Genomic DNA, 17,445 nt, shown 5'->3' with positions numbered 1-17,445 from the left:
CCTGTTGCTCTGGCCTGATGCCTGATGCTGCTGCTCCACTGTGCCCTACCCCTAGCCCACTTCCCGTACTCGTCAAAGGCTTGTTTCAGTTTTAGTCCACTTGCTCTCTCTGCCTCGTGTCTAGGGGACAATGTGAACAGTAAACTAATCTGTGTTAATGGGCAAGCTGGGGAAAATCAGCAGGAGAGGATCTGCCTGGATCCTCACATCCCAGAATGTTCTGTCTCCATCCAGGTAGCTTAAGGGGCACTTTGGAAATTGTGCCTTGACTTCATTTATCTCTAAGACAAAGTTGTTCTGCGGGTGGTTGGTGGGGACAGATACCTTTTTTTTTTTTAAAGTTTATTTATTTTGAGAAAGAGAGCATGAACAGGGGAGGGGCAGAGAGAGAGAGAGAGAGAGAGAGAGAGAGAGAGAGAATCCCAAGCAGGCTCCAAGCTCAATGGGGAGCCCAATTGAGAGCCCTAGGCGGGGCTCCATCTCACAACCGTGAGATCATGACCTGAGCCGAAATCAAGTGTTGGACACTTAACCAACTGAGCCACCCAGGTGCCCTGGCAGGGCCAGATTTCTTTTCTTTTTTTTTTTTTTTATGTTTATTCATTTTTGAAAGACAGAGACAGAGCACAAGCAGGGGTGGGGTGGTGAGAAAGGAATCTAAAGCAGGCTTCAGGCTCTGACCTGTCATCACCAGAGCCCGACGTGGGGCTTGAACTCATGAACCTCGAGATCACGACCTGAGCTGAAGTCAGTTGCTCAACCGACTGAGCCACCCAGGCACCCCGGGACAGATTTCTTAAAGAGGCAAGAGCTCCCATGTTTCACTGCAAAGATGGCTTCCACCCTGTTAATATCTTTGGCTGGCTTTGCATATGTGTCCCAGATACGATTAAATCTCTGTAACAGTAGGAGAGGAATAAAAGGCCAGTGTGCCAACTTTACTTTTCTGCCCACAATAATTTCTTCTGGTATGTGTACACTGCTCAAATGCTCTTTTTACAAAGTTGGAAAGCAAAATTGTATTATGACAATATTTGCTGAGACAGCAAGATAAATCTATGCCTCTCCATTGTTAAATCCCTGACCCTCATCGAACCCTGACTTAAAAAAAAATATTCTTTAATGAGGAGGCTCAGTTTAACATTTGTATAAAGATGTTTAGGATTATTTGAAACATTTTGTAGATTTCAAGTTCATTGCCTGCCATTTTCCTTTTAACCTAACCTTGTTATTTCTGTTTATTTTATGTGATTTTATTATGTAAACATATAAAGATTTCTACTAACTGTCCAAACAGCTTGCTTTTAAAATCTCTGCTTAACCACTTTTATTTGTATCACATTTTTTTTTTCTTGTCTTGGTTTAGTACTTAACTGTGATAAATTTCAAATGAATCTCCTTTAACTCTTTAAAAAATAACTTCTCATTCCTCTGTGTTAAGCAGTTTACCTTTTAGAAATTCAATCAGCATTCCTTTTGGCAGTTTGCATTATCTTAAAAAGCAGCATTAGTACCTTGACTTTTCAGTCCTGGGAGCATTTGCTGAACCAGATGCTTTCAATATCATCTATTATTTTTAATCATGCATGGTTAAGTCTCAAGAACAGTCTCTTGAGATTGTTGACTACTTAGGAAACTAGAAGAGCAAACAAGTACATGGTATCTTTAGAAACAGGATACAAATTTAGCTTCATTATTATCCTAATCAATATCTGAGTAATTAAGCTGCCTTATTATCAAATTCAAGCTTTCCTTACAGTCTATTATCAGTTTGTCTTTCCTCTTCCTTTATGTCTATATTCAGCTAATTTAATGCTAACATTGTAGAATCACCTGGTCTCTTCTGTTCCCTGTAATCTTCTGATAATTATATTTAACTGAGGGATCAGTATGTTCCACATATATTAACGTCTAAAATCTTAACAATAAATCCGAGAGATTTGTATTATTATCCCCATTTTATAGATGGGAACATAAGTTTTGAGTGGGTAAATCATGTTTTTCCGGCTCACAACCAGTACGAATGAGGCTTAAATTCAAACCAAAGTCTGTCTGACTTAAAAACCCCCACTTCTAACCACTGTGCTATAGTACTTCCTGTTAATGAAGGATAAAGGTGTCTGTTATGTAAATCAACATAGTCATTGACAATGGACTTCCTTCTTTAATCCTGTAATATGCGTATATGAAAGCATTTATTAATCTTGTCTGCTTTTCCTTTTTTATTTGAAAAATGCCAAAAAGTATATCATACATTCATAAAAATCATATAAAATTAGAAGCAAAAGACTTCCCCATCCCTCTAAGGTTGCACAACAACCTTACACTCTTTAGTGTACTTTCAAAGTTCTGCTAGGCGTATCTAGACATGACTCTATAGACATTTCCTTTTAAATTTTAAAGTCTTAAGGTTTATTACCAAAATTACTGTATCTTATCACTTCTTGCTTGCATAGGGAACATATAAAACTTTATTCCTCTGGAAAACGACTGCAAAGTATCTTTTCTTTTTCTTTTCTTTTTTTTTTTTGGTAAGGGCTTTGAGAGTCAGAGTCTAAGCTGTGTATCAGTGAGACAAATAGCTTTAAAATATTGATTTTTCCTTTTTTTTCCTCCTGATATTTGTCCATCGTTAGACTGTAGGAAGAGAAGTTTGGCCAAACACTTAATATTTCATAGTATTTTTTCTCTAAGTGGATGGTTGGAGATTTTTACAAATCCTTTCCTCTTTTAGATCAGAAACGTCTTTTACCAAGAGACATTTAACATAGACTTTTTAGGGCTTCCCTCCTCTACTAAAAAACGGGTGTATTTTCATCTTGAACGAGTGAGGGAAGCAAGGATGAAAAGGCTAACAGAGAGGCAGTCATCACCGCAGAAGTCACAGGAGCACATCTTCGGCCCCTTTGAAGCCATCGGAGTTGGTCTTAGATAAAAGTGCCTAGAAGGCAGAACTTGCCTTCGTTCTTTCGTTCATCAGGGCATTCTCCCTTCCTCCTGTGGGCTCCAACTAAAGGCTATACATCTGCTTTATTGCTGCTTACATGCAGGGCTTTTGCTTTCATATCTGTTTTTATTTGCTGGATGCTAAACCATGCAAGCCAGGTATCCTGTCTTTCTATCCCAGTGCCTATTTAGTGCTGAATAAATGGATGTCAGATGAAGACCAACTCACACGTGGATGATTGAATAATGACAATGCCTGCAGTTTGGGACCCTGAGAGTAAACGACAGGGATTTGCAGTAAGGTATCAATGTCAGCGTTGAGAGGCAGAGTGTGCTACTGAACACAGTGTAGGTGTGGACTCATTTATCTCACAAACCCTCCACTTGCTAGAAATGTGTTCTTTTCTGAGGTTCGAGGTTTGGGCCTTAGCTGTCCCACCTGTAACATGGACATAATATCACTCATGGCCTGTGTTGCTGTCAAGATTCAATGATAAAATGATGTAACAGGCTTGGCCCTGATCTTCAGGCTACAGACTTTGTCTGTCTGTCTATCTATCTAATTTATTTCAATGTTTAAAAACATTTACTTGTGACAAAATACACATCACGTAAAATTTACCATCTTAACCAGTTTTAAGTATACAGTTCAGGAGCATTAAGTATATTCATGTTGTTGTGCAAGTGATCTGTGGATCTCTTTTCTTCTTGCAAAACTGAAACTCTGTACCCATTAAACTACAACTTCCTATTCTCCCCCACCCCCAGCCCTGGGAACTACCATTCTACTTTCTGTCTTTATGAATTTGACTAATCAAGGCACTTCACATAAGAGTATTTGTCGTCTTGTAAGCGGCCTATTTCACGTAGCAGAACGTCCTCTAGGTTCATCCATGTTGTAGCATCTGTCAAAATTTCATTCCTTTTTAAGGTTGAACAATATTCCATTGTACATTTGCTTACACGCTCTCATTAACTGATCCTTGGGTTGCGCCCACTGTTTGGCCATTATGAAATAATGCTGCTGTATCATGGGTGTACCAATATCTCTTCGAGACTCTCCTTCCAGTTTTTTTGGGTATATACCCCAAAGTAGAATTGCTGGATTCTGTGGTAAATCTGTTTTTAACATTCTGAGGAACTGACACACTGTTTCGTGTAGTGGCCACACCATTTAATATCCCCACCCACAGGGCATGAGGGCTCCAATGTCTCCACGTCCTCACCAACGCTTGTTACTTTCTGTTTTGCAGTGCGTCTATCCTGATGGGTGTGAGGTAGTATCTCAACCAACTTTTAAACCTTCAGACAAATTCCCATGTTTTGCCTGCTAACCCCCAGAAATAAAATATTGATTATAAAAAACAAGTTCGGAATAACATGTAGGCAAAATTAGGGAATGTTGACCGCAGAGCAAGATGTTCCAATGCTTATTAGTTGGTTTGCCCTCAATTATCTAGATGTGAATCTATAATTGTGCTTACAACAGATTTTATGTTCACTGAATCTGTTTAGGGAAAAAGTGTGGTTAAGTGAATTCTGACCTGACTTGTTATAAAGAGTATAGAGGAAGCTCCTTCCTTTCTTTGAATGGTACTATTTTGATTCCTCATGTTTTGCTTATTGAAAAGGGCTTGTTATTCTTACTAAGTGATTTAAGATTTTTTAGACATCACTGTTATGTTTAGACCAATGAGACAAAAGCATGTGAAAGATTTACAACTTTACTGTTAGTTTTATGTGCCGGAGGGAAGGTGGCCATATAGATGCTACCTTAAAGAAGGAGTCTATTTTCTCCTATTGAATCAGACCTGGGGCTTGTTGGTCACTGCAGTGAGCCTGCTCGTGAGTAAATGTGGGTGCATTTTAGTGCACTGTAATGTGATTTTTAAACTTGTTCAAACAATGAATTCACTGCTGTCATCACATCTCTTCCGATTTTCAAATGCCAACTTGACACCGTCGTTCTCATTAACAATTAAAAAAAAGTTTTGCCCCTCAAGTTTCTATTATAAGGGATGTATTCTTGAAGTTATGGTTACATTAAAATTCTTACTACAAATGAAGCCAGCTAAAAATGTTTACCAACTTGAATTGAGCTCATCATGTTTTGTTTGCTGAATAGTGTTTTGTGATTTTACCAACATAAGAATGAGTCTCCAAACTATTTTTAAAAGTGGAGCTTTTACTCTAAAGAAGTGCTTGCCTCATTTTCTTCATGCTACTCCAAACAAGATGTTGTTTATTACTTTGAAACACTATATGTAAACCCCAGGAATATGTTAAATATGATTGAAGTCTTGGCTGTCTTTAACAAATTGAAGTTTCCAGAAATTTAGCTGTGTTTAAAAACCAAAGCCATGTTTTCAGGAAAGATTTCTATTTCCAAATATGTGGTTGCCCAAACCTTTTATATTTTCATGTCAAATTCAGCTGCCAAATAACACACACTGTACCTTAGCTATAATAGAAAAACACACATAGACGAGATTTTAAAAAGCACTGCAAGAACTATGATCATATTTCTCGAACTTCTGCTATTCCTATGCATATAAGTGTGTCTTCGAGTGAGCTCTATAAGGCGCCGGTCACTTATACTGGGGCAAAGTGACACGCACGACATGAGATTGGCACTGTGTAACAGCTGATCTGGGAAAATACAGGAATTTCTAGCCAGACCAAAATATGAGGTCAAGGAAGTCGCTTTTATAATAATAGTGGTTATCTGTTTAATGTGTGATCTGGCAGTGATATGATGTTGACCATAGGCAATTATGCATATTTCTAAACTGGTTGTATGCAAGCCCAGAGTAAGAGAAATCCCCCGGTTTGTGATAAAAGGGTATTTATTGCCCTTTTATTTCCTTCGTATGCTTTACTTAATCATTTATAAAAGACAAATTAATAGTGAGTACCGATTTCATTTTGTGTTTTATTCTGTAGTCATTCCTACACATTTGGGATATGTATTAATATGTGCTCTTAATAGTTTTGGCACAAGTTCAATGTCAACGAATGAGTGATGTACACATTTTACAGTCCTTCTTAAGGGATAATAATGTTGTTCAGTGACAGTGTGTCTTGATTTCTTTGGGGGCAGCGTACGCAGATATGAGTCATATGGGATAGAGACCTATTAGTTATTTTTTCTCAGCTTGTGCAATGAGGCAAAATTTTTGTTTCATTTTAGTGCAGTTTTTTTTAGAATGGTATTATCAGGATTAGTGTGTAGATTAATGCCTAAGAAACTGGTTGATCGCTTGGGACTCTATTTTCCTTTATCCTTTCAATGTGACTGAAAAGTTATATTCTATATTTTCATATCAATGACAATGTGATGACACGGCAAAGGAGTTACATTGGCTTGTTGCACACATCAAATCTAATCTTCTTTGTAGAAAAATATGTTTATTTTGAGCAAGAAAAAAGAAATTTGAGTGTTTCAAGTATCAGGAAACCTATGTTGGAAAGGATAGTGATTGGCTGTTGTTTACCTACTCCATGGGCTGAACAAGGAGAAATGGGGTTGAATTTTAGTAAAACAGGTTTAAATTAGCCATGCGAAGCACTTACAGAAGACACCACGATACGATGGGTTGCAATTGCTGCCTTCTTTATTCCCAGGGACTCCGTCTGCTGTACTCACCAGGGCTCAGCATGGTATCTGGCACAGAAGAGGGGCTCAACCGATATTAAATGAATAAAGAGAAAGAATGGATTAGGGAAGATGCTCATAAAAGGCAGAGCATTTGTGTCCAATGTAAGGTATTAATTTTAAGGTTTAATAGTGTCATTATTTTAGGAACCTCTACAAAGAAATCAGAATTGTAAATATTGAAAAATCTCCCCAGAATTTTAAATTTGAACAATACACCATGTTTACCTACACAGTTTCCAATTTTCCCTTTAGAGTAGCACAGTATACTGGGGGTGTCTGGGTGGCTCAATCAGTGAAGTGTCTGATTTCAGCTCAAGTCATGATCTCAATGTTTGGTTCATGAGTTCGAGCCCCTAGTCATGTCTCCCTCTGCCCCTTCCCCCGCTTACACTCTTCCTCTTTCTCTCTCTCTCTCTAAAATAAATAAACATTTTAAAAAGTAGCACAGTGTAAAGGATGTGGGGCTATTGGTTGGGAGTGGTGGGCTGGGAGACTTCTGGCCCCAGAACAGTTCAGTAGAGGTGGGGAGGCTGGGCTATTAGCTGTAATGTTGCCTTCAAGAAGCCCAAGACTGAATATGAGATGTTAGGGGGTATATGTTTTGTCCATTTATTTCTGAAGGCTTTTTCCAGAGTAATTTTCTTTTTTTTTTTTTTGTGGGTGAAGGGGAATGTGGTCAGTTATATATTATATCAAGCTTCTAATGTCAAGCTGAACCTCAACAAAAGATTTTATTTGAAAGATGTGAAAAAAGAAAAGCTTCAAATAAGGAGCTAAGTGTAGCCACCAGACTTCGAGGAGTTCTGAAAGCTCAAAGAAGGTATCCCATCTGGGTGTGGACTGCTTGCTAGAAGACTGGCTGGCCAGTGCCAGACTATCAGCAGAGAAGACCAGACAGTACCACACAGTGACCAACCCTTGGGCTGGGTGTTTGGTGGTTCAGTCCACGAGGACTCCTATACTAGATCTCTGGTGGAGATGACATCGGGGGCTGTTGTGGGTGGGCCTAATTCATAATAAACTGAAGGCACTCCAGAGTTTCCAAGTTTTACAGGCCTGGGGAAATATTTAAGGCCTGATCACAAAATACTGGTTGCATATTAGAAGTACGGAGGCCAGGTTAATAACTAAGCAAAATGCAATATTGTGTCAGCTTCATTCATTTTCAAAAAGAGTATCATAAAAATGTCACTGCATTTGAAAACAGTTTTTAAGATAAATCGCAAACATTCCTCTACGTGCTTGCTGATCACTTAGAAATTGTAGCTGGTTATAAGTTAGGCATGTTACCCAAGGCCTAAAATTTCAAAAACAAAATTGTAAAAATCCTTTCAAAAATTTTACAGCGAAATGATTCTATTTAATATGGGATATGGGTACATTTTAATCTGCTTGATATCATTGATCAGGTGCATAGGGTCTGCAGGGCATTTAAAGGGCCTCAAATCTGAGAGACTAGGTGGGAAAAAGTAAGAGGTTAGGTGTATTTTAAAAGGCGCTACAAGAATATTACATAGATGCCTAGCTTTCTTTATAAAGTATTATTTCTTTATAAAGTCTTTTCTTTTTTATTGAAGTGTAATTGACATGCAATATCATATTAGTTTTATGTATACAACACAATGATTCAACTTTTGTATACACTGTGAACTGATCACTGCAATATCTAGTCACATCTGTCACCATACAAGTTAACGCTACCGAATGTACTCCCGCTTCTGTACGTTACCTCCCCATGACTTACTTATTTTATAACTAGAAGTTTATACCTCTTGATCCCCATTACCCGTTCCCCCATCTATCTGCTCTCAGGCAACCACCACTCTGTTCTCTGGGCCTATGAGTCTGGATTTGGTTTTGTTTTGTTTGTTAGATTCCATGTAAATGAGTATTTGTCTTTCTCTGTTTGACTTATTTCACTTATTAAATGCCTTCAAGATCTACTATGTTGTTGCAAGTGGCGAGATTTCATTCCTATTTACAGCTAATTAGTATTCCATTGTAAATTTTTACTCTGTCTTCTTTATCCATTTATCCGTCAATGGACTTTTAGGTGATTTCCATATCTTGTCTATTGCAAATAATATTGCAGTGAACATAGGATGAATATATCTTTCCAAATTAGTGTCTTTGTTTTCTTCAGATAGATACCCAGTAATGGAATTGGTGAATCATATGGTAACTCTATTTTTAATTTTATAAGGAACCTCTATATTGTTTTCCATGGTGGCCATACCAGCTTACATTCCCACCAATAGTGCACATGGATTCCCTTTTCTCTGCATCCTCAACAACACTTGTTATTTCTGTCTTTTTGATACTTGCCATTCTGATGGGTATAAAATGATATCTCATTGTGCTTTTGATTTGCATTTCCCTGATGATTAGTGATATTGAACATCTAATTATGTGCTTCTTAGTCATCTGTATATCTTCACTAGAAAAATGTCTGTTATATCATCTGCCCATTTTTTAATCAGATTTGTTGTTGTTGTTGTTGAGTTGTAGTTCTTTGCATATTCTGGATATCAACCCCTTATCAGATTGGCAAATATCTTCTCCAGTTTAGTAGGTTGCCTTCCACTTTGTTTGTGGTTTCCTTAGCTATGCAGAAGCCTTTTCTTTGTTTTTCTTTTTCTTTTTTTTCTTTTCTTTTTTTTTTCTTTTCTTTTCTTTTCTTTTTTCTTTTTTCTTTTTTTTTTTTTTACAAGAGAACAAATCTATACCTTTATTTACTTTTCAGTAAGTTTAAATCCTTGAGGGGTACAGCATCACATGGATTCTGTGGCCAATGGTTTTAGCAGGAAGGTTGCTTTGGAATTTGGCAAATCATGCCACTGTTTCCGTGAGCATGAGTTACTTTTCCGCAGATTACTCTGGTTTTGTTCAGTTTGCCACCGGGAGTCACTGTGTTGTTCTTTGCTTTCTACACATAAGCACATTTCTTGGCCTAGGTGGAATTCAGTTTCATCTCAAGCATAAACACCTTCAATTTTGAGAAGGGCTGTGTTCTCCCTCTGGTTCTAGAGAACCCACTTATAGCCAGCAAATATGGCCTTGGACGACAGCCTTCCAGACATATTTGTCATTTTAGGAGTCCTGTCAAAAAGAGTATCAGGAGAATCTTGGAGTCTATGGAGGCTACTTTTCCCACAGGCCTCTACAGGCTCCAAGATGGCAGAAAGAGCTATGCAGAAGCTTTTTAGTTTGATGTGATCCCATTTATTTTTGCTTTTGTTTCCCTTGCCTTTGGAGTCAGAGTCAAAAAACTATCACCACAACCAATATCAAGGAGGTTACTGCCTATGTTTTCTTCTAGGAATTTTATGTTTTCAGGTCTAACATTAACGTCTTTAATCCATTTTGTGTTTATTTTCATAAATGGTGCAAGGCAGTGGTCCAGTTTCATTCTTGCACAGGTAGTGGCATACCATTTTTTTTTTTTTTTAGCACCATTTGTTGAAGAGACCATTCTTTATTCGTTGTACATTCCTGACCCCTTTGTCATAAATTAATTGACCATACATGCATATGCATGAGTTTATTTCTGGGCTCTCTATTATATTCCAGAGATCTATGTGTCTATTTTTATGCCAATACATATTATTTCAATTACTGTGGCTTTATATTATAGTTTGAAATCACAAAGCCTGATACTTCTGGATTTGTTCTTCTCAAGATTGTCTTGGTTCTTCGGAGTCTTTTGAGGTTCCATATAAATTTTGTAATTATTTGTTTAAGTTCTGTGAATAATGCCATTAGAATTTGATAGAGATTGCATTGAATCTGTATTGCTTCAGGTAGTATGGATAATTTTACAATATTAATTCTTCCAATCCATGATCATGGAATATCCTTCCACTTATTTATGTCTTCTTCAATTTCTTTCACCAATGTCTTATAGTTGTACCTCAGGGTACAGGTCTTTCACCTCCTTGGTTAAATTTATTCCTAGGTATTTTGTTCCTTTTGATGCAGTTGTATATGGAATTGTATTCTTGATTTCTGTTGGTTATAGTTCAATATTAGTGTATGGAAGTGTAACACATTTTTGTATATTAATTTTGTATCCTGCAGCCTTACCAAATTCATTTATTAGCTCTAACCATTTTTAGTGGAGTCTTTAGGGTTATCTAAATATAGTACCATGTCATCCACAACAAGTAACAAATACTTCTCCTTTCCAGTTTGGATGAATTAATTTCTTTCTTTCTTTCTTTCTTTCTTTCTTTCTTTCTTTCTTTCTTTCTTTCTTTCTTTCTTTCTTTCTTTCTTTCTTTCTGCCTAATTGCTGTGGTAGGACTTCCAATACTATGTGGAGTAAAAGTGAGGATGGGATGCCTGGCTGGCTCAGTCAGTAGAGCGTGTGACTCTTGAGGGGTTGAGAGTTCAAGCCCCATGTTAGGTATCAAGATTACTTACAAATAAAATCTTTTTTTTTTTTTTTTTTAAGTGAAGATACTGGGCATTGCTATTTTATTTCTGATCTCCAGATGTTGAACCATCCTTGCATCATTAGAATAAATCCCACTTTGATCATGGTGTATGATCTTTAAAAAAATTTTTTTTAATGTTTATTTTTGAGAGAGACAGAGCATGAGCAGGGGAGGGGCAGAGAGAGAGGGAGACACAGAATCTGAAGCAGGCTCCAGGCTCCGAGCTGTCAGCACAGAGCCCGATGTGGAGCTTGCACTCATGAATCTTGAGATCATGACCTGAGATGAAGTTGGACGCTTAACCAACTGAGCATCCAGGCGCCCCATGGTGTATGATCTTTTTAATGTGTTCTTGGATTCCATTTGCTAACATTTTGTTGAAGATTTTTGTATATATTTTTAATATCCCAGTACAAGGATCTTGGCCTATAATTTTCTTTTTTTGTATGATGTCTTTGTCTGGTTTTGGTGTCAGTATAATGCTGGCTTCAGAGAAAGTGTTTGGAAGGCATTCTCTCCTCTTCAATTTTGTGGAGAAGTTTGAAAAAGATAAGTATTAAATCTTCTTGAGTGTTTGGTAGAATTCACCAGAAAGCCATCTGATCCTGGACTTTTGTATGTTGGGAGGTTTCTGATTACTCATTCAATCTCTTTATTTGATCTATTCAGAATCTATTTTTTCATGAGTCAGTCTTGGAAGATTGTATATTTCCAGGTATTTACTCATGTCTTCTAGGTTGTCCAGTTTGTGGGCATAGAATTGTTTATCATAGACTCATAATCCTTTGTGTGTCTGTGGTACCATTTGTTGTTTCACTTGTCTTATTTCTGATTTTATTTAATTGAGCCTTCTCATTTTCTTGGTGAGTCTAGCTAAACGTTTGTTAATTTTGTCTATCTTTTCAAAGAAACAGCTCTTAGTTTTGTTGACCTTTTCTATTTGTTTTTTTAGTCTCTATTTCATTTATTTCTGCTCTGATTTTTATTATTTTCCTTCTACTAACTGTGAGTTTTGTTTGTTCTTTTTATAGTTCCTTTGGTTGTAAAGTTACATTGTTTATTTGAGATTTTTCTTATTTCTTGACTTAGGCTTGTACTGGTATGAACTTCCCTTTTATATCCTCCTTTGTTACATCCTTAGGTTTTGGTATGCCATATTTCTGCTTTCATTTGTCTCTAGATATTTTTTGATTTCTCTTTGATTTCTTTGATGACCTGTTGGTTGTTCAGTAGCATGCTGTTTCGTTTTCACATTTTTGTAGCTTTTCCAGTTTTTCTAGTTTTATACCATTGTGGTTGGAAAATATACTTGATATGACTTCATTCTTCTTGAGATTTGTTTTGTGGCCTAATGTGATCTATACTGGAGAATGTTCCATCTGCTCTTCAGAGAGATTTGTATTCTTCTGTTTTCAGATAGAATGTTCTGTGTATGTCTATTAATAAAGTCCATCTAGTCTAATGTGTCATTTAAGGCTGATGTTTTCTTATTGATTTTCTGTCTGGGTGATCTATCCAATTGATATAAGTGGGGTGTTAAACTCCCCCACTCTTATTGTGTTGCTGTCAATTTCTCCCTTTAGGTCCATTAATCTTTGCTTTATATATTTTATTGCCTCTATGTTGGGTATGTGTATATTTATAAATGTTAAGCATTCTTGCTGGATTGACTCCTTTATCATTATGCAATGTCTTTCTTTATATTTTATTTTAGTTTTTGTTTTTAAAACCTTTTCATTTGATATAAATGTAGCTACATCAGCTTTTTAAAAATTTCAATTTGTTTGCCTATCTTTTTCCATCCCTTCACTTTCATTCTGTGTGTATACTTCTGAAGTGAGTCCCTTGTAGGCAACATAGAGAGGCATCTTGTTTTTTATCCATTTAGCCACAGTGCATGTCTTTTGATTGGAGAATTTAATCTGTTTACATTTAAAGTAATTATTGATAGGTATAACTTGTTGCCGTTTTGTTAATTGTGCTCGGGCCATTTTTGTAGTTCCTCTCCATTCCTTTTCTCTTCTCTTTCTCTTTTCCATTGTGGTTTGATGGCTTTCTTTAGTATTATGTTTTGTCTTCCAGCTTGCTGATTAATTCTGCTTTATTCAGTCTACTTTTGAACCTGTAGTATATTTTTTAGTTCAATTATTATGTTCTTCAGCTCTGTGACTTCTGTTTGGTACTTTTTAATATTTTATATCTACTTGTTGAAGTTCTGTGTTCATCTGTTCTTCTCCCAAGTTTGGCGAGCATCTTTATGACCATTACTTGAACTTTATCAGGTAGATTACTTATCTTCACTTCACTAAGGTCTTTTTCTGAGGCTTTGTCTTGATCTTTCTTTTGGAATGCATTCCTCTGTCTCTTCACTTTGACTGATTCTCTGTGCTTGTTTCTATAAGGTGGAACAGTTACCTCTCCCAATCTTGAAGGAGTGGCCTTGTGTAGAAGGTGAGCCACTGGGCCCAGAAATGCAATCCCCTCTGGCCACCAGAGCCAGAGCTCAAGCGGCATTCCCTGTGTAAGTTGCACATGGCTGCTGATGGTTATGGCTGGGCCAGGGCTGTAGCATTGGGTATGTGGGGTGCCTGGCTGGCTGGCTGCCTGTGGTATGGCTGTGGTGTGTGCGGGGGGAGGGTGTGCTCATGCGTACCAGCAGGTTAGAGGGAGATTGCCAAAGTGGCACCTGCCAGTGCTGACATTAACAAGGTAGAATGAGATCCAAGAGTGGTGCCTGCCAGAACTTCCATCCCCAGAGACAGTTCCATTGGTTTTCCAGCTCTCCAGCACTTGCTTTAAGATTGGTAAGTAGATCTCCTTCATATGTGATATAGGTGCTTTTCTAACGGCTGCTCTTGTGCTAGGTCCTGGGGTGAGAGAGTTTGCAGGTGTGAGTCCTTTAAGGGCAGGTTCTCTGTTTCCAATGGTTCTCTTGGGCATAATCCCCATTGGTTTTAGATTTGGGGGGCTCATCTTTCTGATGCAGGACCCAAGAGTTGGGATGCCTGATGTGGAGACATGAATCTCTTGGTCCTCAAGGAAAAGTTTCATGTTGTTGAGGTCCCTGCTGATTGTGGGTTGCTGGGTCTGAGGTGGGATTTTAGCAGGAGCACATCTCTGCCTCTTCTACCTATCTTGATGTGGCTCTTTTATCTTTTGTTGTGGAGGCATTGTTCGAGTTTTCAGAACTTCTTCAGAGAAAATTATTCAATATGTAGCTGTAGATTTGTTATGTCTATGGGAGAAGATGACTTCAGGATCTTCCTAGGTTGCCATCTTGAACCTGAGTTCTCTTTATGAGTCCTTTTCTTTCTTTCTTCCTTCGTTTCTTTCTTTCTTTCTTTCTTTCCCTTTCCTTTCTTTCTTTCCCTTTTCTTTCTTTCTTTCTTTCTTTCTTTCTTTCTTTCTTTCTTTCTTTCTTTCTTTCTTTCTTTCTTTCTTTCCTTCTTTTCTTCCCTTTTTCTTTCTTAGCATCCTGATTTTTCCAAGGAGTTTATTTGGGCAAACTTGGGGACAGGGAGGCTCTGCATCTGCAAGAAAGTTTTGGGCCTCTTGGTGGTTAAGCATGGCTTGTGCTGCTGATGTAGGACCTGGTGAGGCAGTGGGAATTTGATCTTGAAGTCATGCAACTGCTTGACTGCCACTCAGCGGCACTTGCTGGCTGCAATCTCCTACACCTTCATGATCTGGATTGAATGTGCCCAGGCACTTGTGCTGGGTGCCCATGTCTCAGTAGCACTGGGTGACAACACCTGCAGTGGGGAGGTTCCAGGACTTCCAGTACATGTTGTAGGTGCTGCTGCAGGAGTCCTAGCACAGCTAGATGCTGCAGTTCTTCACCTTCCAGGGAGGTTTCTCAAACACCTGTCCACAGTAGACCATTTCCTCTGAAGACTTACTCATCTTCTTTAGCTAAGAGACAAAAGCAGAAGCAGAACTTGGTGATAATAGGATTAGGTAGAAAGGTTCACATGCAATAGAGGGGCAGAGTGCAGCATTTGGAGGTGGGCAGGCAGCGCAAGGCACTCTCACAGTGTGCCCAAGGCCTTCGTGGTGCACTCTCCACACTTGCCACCATTCAAGAAAGGGATCCCTTTACTTTCAGTGAAATATTTTCTGGTAAACAGACAGGCAACTTGGAAAGCAATGGATCCAATCCTTAAGTACCCAATATGTGGTAGCCAACCCGAATGAGGAAAAGGTAAGAATTTGACCTTGTATGAATAATACTGTGCAGTGCATCTTGTGATATATGCTTTTATGTTAAAATGCTTAAAATTGGTTTAATCTGTACAGTCAGGAGATGCGCTCTTTGTTTTCCAGTTGACTACATGCCTTTGGTATAACTTGCAAGTTAGGGAAAGAAGATGACAATTCTAGTTTCAGTTAGAGGGGTTGTAAATGAATGTAGAACTCTCTCTGGGGCAGAGTTATTTCTTAGTATGCTCTGAACTTTGACAATGTAAAATGACTATTATTTTGATTTTTTACTCCTTACATAACCATACTGTTTGCACATCAACAGATAAGAGTACATGGGTGCTTCTATTTCAGGCCAGTCCTAACTATGTTTTTAACATTCTAGAAGGGCTGTATTTGTAATTTGGTGAGTCCTTCAGTGCAAGCCATAAAATGTTATTGATACAGTTGTGTAGTGTTTAGACACTAATTTAAAGGTAATTTAAATTTGTAATTTAAAGGTCCATTTTATCAACATGCATACATATTATTTTTATTTTTTAAAGTTGATTTATTTATTTTGAGAGAGTGTGGGGGGGGAGGGGCAGAAAGAGAGAGGGAAAGAAAGAAAATCCCACGCAGGCAGCCACAGGGCTCAAACTCACAAACTGTGACATCAGAACCTGAGCTGAAATTAAGAGTCGAATGCTTAACTGACTGAGCCGCCCAGGCACCCCCAAGATGGGCACATTTTAGAGGTAATACTTCCATAGTGTTTTTAGCTTTCATAACTTACTCTTTTTAATCTTTCACAGCATATTATGATGTATTTGTTGCATATTAGTTTCATTCTTGATAGATGAGACAACCAAAGTCATGGACTACTGAAATGAATCGCAAGGCCACAGTCTTTAGTTAATCCCAAGGAAGGGCTGCTCTCCAGATTCCCAGGTGAATCCTTCCACAGCCTTTCAGAAAAAGAGGTAGGATGTAGAGTTTTAGTTATTCGTTCCCCAGCTCAATGCTTTTTTCTTGAGTGGTGTAAATTAAGAGCATCTTCAGGTAGAGGGTAACCGACAAGCTTTGTTAGGAAGGGGCACCGTGAATCTTGTCCAGCTATGCTTCCCGGGCACGTCACCATAATAATTACTAATAGACACTGGTCAACTCAATGACTGAGTGAATAAAGGAGTGGGAGTAACGGCTCCTAACAGGAGTTTGCCAGCGGCAACTGGAGCTCTCTGCAAAGCCCAGGAATGGTGGGCCTGTCTGTATCTGACCAATGAACTGACACAACCTGTGAGCACACCACTGTCGAACTGGCTCTCTTGGCCTGGCTTTGCTCTGCCCACTTCACTCATTCTCCTCAGGCCAACTTGAGACTGAGTCTCGTGCAGAGACTACCAGCTTTGATCTGTTCTTCGTCAGAAGAGGTTAGGAGATGTGCCTTGTGTTCAGATGGAGCGAGCGAGCGGAAGGGGACTAAATACCTCCAGTGGACACGGGTTGGGTGTCCTAGCAAAGATGTTATGGGAATTAGCATTAGTGTTGAATTTATGCAGGACTTTCACACCCTCACATTCGGCATGCTATCCCCAAAGAACTGCCATGACTAAATGCTGCGACCTGGCACTAACAAATGGTGCATCAAATAACCGTATGCAGCGCATTACTCTGCAGGCTGGCAGCATACTGTCGAGGTGACGCTTCCTTGTTCTGTGCTATGCCTTCTCGAGGAGGGCCACAGGGACAAATTTCTCTATGGTCTCAGAACCAGGAATAATTGCGTCCTGCCGAGCAAATGGCATATTCTTTGTGTTAGGGACATTCCGATCCATGCAGTGAATCATATTTCCCTCTTCATGTGGCCTGTCTGAAAGCTCCAGTTCAAGTTTATAGATACTGCTGGCAAGTACGTAAGACTTCCTTGCAATAATTTTGTCTTTTAATTTCATTGTAGTTTCCCTTAGACTCATTTTATTCGTCAATTTTAAATTTAGTTTATCTTATTATCAGATGTGTTTTGCGTTGTTTTTGTTTGTTTAATAAATCATCTTAAATCCTTTTGGGAAAAAAATAAAAAGAAATACCAGTATATTCATGCAACACTTTTACTTTACATTTAAAAAAAATGTTTATTTTGAGAGGAGAGTAGGGGCAGAGAGAGGGTGGGACAGAGGATCTGGGCTTGGGGCGGGGGGGGGGGGGGGGGGCTCTGCACTGACA

General features: G+C 38.5%; 2 pseudogenes; both read right to left on the bottom strand.

Moving 5' to 3' along the window:
- Positions 1-9,352: 9,352 nt before the first annotated feature.
- LOC131503735 (large ribosomal subunit protein eL33-like) lies at positions 9,353-9,693 on the bottom strand (annotated as a pseudogene).
- A 4,814-nt stretch (positions 9,694-14,507) lies between these two features.
- LOC131490557 (large ribosomal subunit protein eL20-like) lies at positions 14,508-15,137 on the bottom strand (annotated as a pseudogene).
- Positions 15,138-17,445: the final 2,308 nt, after the last annotated feature.

The sequence above is a fragment of the Neofelis nebulosa genome, chromosome 2 (assembly GCF_028018385.1).
Source record: "Neofelis nebulosa isolate mNeoNeb1 chromosome 2, mNeoNeb1.pri, whole genome shotgun sequence".
NCBI lineage: Eukaryota > Metazoa > Chordata > Mammalia > Carnivora > Felidae > Neofelis > Neofelis nebulosa.
Note: the sequence above shows the minus strand (reverse complement) of the source record. Positions and strands in the feature narration are given on the sequence as shown.